Genomic DNA, 2,555 nt, shown 5'->3' on the forward strand with positions numbered 1-2,555 from the left:
AATGCAAAAGAATGGAAATCATAACAAATAGTCTCTCAGACCACAGTGCAATCAAGTTAGAACTCAGAATTCATGAACTAACCCAGAACCGCAGAGCTTCATGGAAATTGAACAACTGGCTCTTGAATGTTGACTGGATAAACAATGAAATGAAGGCAGAAATAAAGATGTTCTTCAAAACCAACGAGAACAAAGGCACAACATACCAGAATCTCTGGGACACATTTAAAGCAGTCTCTAGAGGAAAATACATAGCAATAAATGCCCACATGAGAAACAAGGAGAGATCTAAAATCAACACCCTATCGTCAAAATTGAAAGAGCTAGAGGAGCAAGATAAAAAAACTCAAAAACTAGCAGAAGACAAGAAATAACTAAGATCAGAGCAGAACTGAAGGAGACAGAGACACAAAAAACCCTTCAAAATATCAATAAATCCAGGAGCTGGTTTTTCGAAAAGATCAACAAAATAGACCACTAGCCAGATTAATAAAAAAGAAAAGAGAGAATAACCAAATAGATGCAATAAAAAATGATCAAGGGGATATCACCACAGATTCCACAGAAATTCAAACCATCATCAGAGATTATTACAAACAACTCTATGCACATAAACTAGTAAACCTGGAAGAAATGGATAAATTCCTGACACTTGCCTCCTCCCAAGCCTAAACCAGGAAGAAGTTGAAACCCTGAATAGACCAATAACAAGGGCTGACGTTGAGGCAGCAATTCAGAGTCTACCAACCAAAAGCAGCCCAGGTCCAGATGGGTTCACAGCCGAATTCTACCAGACATACAAAGAGGAGCTAGTACCATTCCTTCAGAAACTATTCCAAATAATCCAAAAAGAGGGAATCCTTCCCAAATCATTTTACGAGACCAACATCATCCTGATAACCAAAACCCAGCAGAGACTCAACAAAAAAAGAAAACTTCAGGCCAATCTCCATGATGAACATAGATGCAAAAATCTTCAATAAAATACTGGCAAACTGATTGCAACAGCACATCAAAAAGATTATCAACCATGATCAAGTAAGAGTCATCCCAGTGATGCAAGGCTGGCTCAACATACACAAGTCTATAAATGTAATTCACCACATAAACAGAACCAAAGACAAAAACCACATGATTATCTCAATAGATGCAGAGAAGGTCTTCGACAATATTCAACAGATCTTTATGCCAAAAACTCTCAATAAACTAGGTATCGATGGAACCTATCACAAAATAATAAAAGCTATTTATGACAAATCCACTACCAATATTATACTGAATGGGCAAAAACTGGAAGCAATTCCCTTTGAAATCTGGCACTATGCAAGGATGCCCTCTCTCACCACTCCTATTCAATATAATATTGGTTGTTTTAGCCAGAGGAATCAGGCAAGAAAAAGAAATAAAGAGTATTCAATTAGGAAAGGAAGAAGTCAAATTGTCTCTATTTGCAGAAGACATGACTGCATATTTAGAAGACCCCATCGCCTCAGCCCAAACTCTCCTTAAGCTGATAAGCAACTTCAGCAAAGTTTCAGGATACAAAATCAATACACAGAAATCACAAGCATTCCTATACACCAATAACAGACAGAGAGCCAAATCAAAAGCGAACTTCCATTCACAATTGCTACAAAGGGAATAAAATACCTAGGAATACAACTAACAAAGGATGTAAAGGACCTCTTCAAGGATAATTACAAAGCACTGCTCAAGGAAATAAGAGAAGACACAAACAGATGGAAAAACATTCCATGCTCATGGTTAGGAAGAATCAATATCGTGAAAATGGCCATATTGCACAAAGTAATTTATAGATTTAACGTTATCCCCATCAAGCTAACAATGACCTTATTCACAGAACTGGAAAAAACCACTTCAAACTTCTTATGGAACCAAAAGAGAGCCCACGTAGCCAAGACAATCCTAAGCAAAATGAACAAAGCTGGCGGCATCACGCTGCCAGACTTCAAGCTATACTACGAGGCAACAGTAATCAAAACAGCATGGTACTGGTATCAAAACAGAGACATAGACCAATGGAACAGAACAGAGGCCACAGGGGCACACACCACACACACATCTACAACCATCTGATCTCTGACAAACCTGACAAAAACAAGCAATGGGAAAAGGATTTCCTGTTTAATAAATGTTGTTGGGAAAACTGGCTAGCAACGTGCAGAAAACAAAAACTGGACCCCTTCCTGACACCTTACACTAAATTTAAGTCCAGATGGATTAAGGACTTAAACATAAGACCTAACACCATAAAAACCCTAGAAGAAAACTTAGGCAAAACCGTCCAGCACATAGGCATAGGTAAGGACTTCATGACTAAAACACCAAAAGCAATGGCAACAAAAGCCAAAATAGCCGGGCGCGGTGGCTCAAGCTTGTAATCCCAGCACTTTGGGAGGCCGAGGCGGGTGGATCACGAGGTCAACAGATCGAGACCATCCTGGTCAACATGGTGAAACCCTGTCTCTATTAAAAATACAAAAAATTAGCTGGGCATGGTGGTGCGTGCCTGTAATCCCAGCTACTCAGGAGGC

This window comes from Cebus imitator, unplaced genomic scaffold (genome assembly GCF_001604975.1).
Source record: "Cebus imitator isolate Cc_AM_T3 unplaced genomic scaffold, Cebus_imitator-1.0 Scaffold45, whole genome shotgun sequence".
Lineage (NCBI taxonomy): Eukaryota > Metazoa > Chordata > Mammalia > Primates > Cebidae > Cebus > Cebus imitator.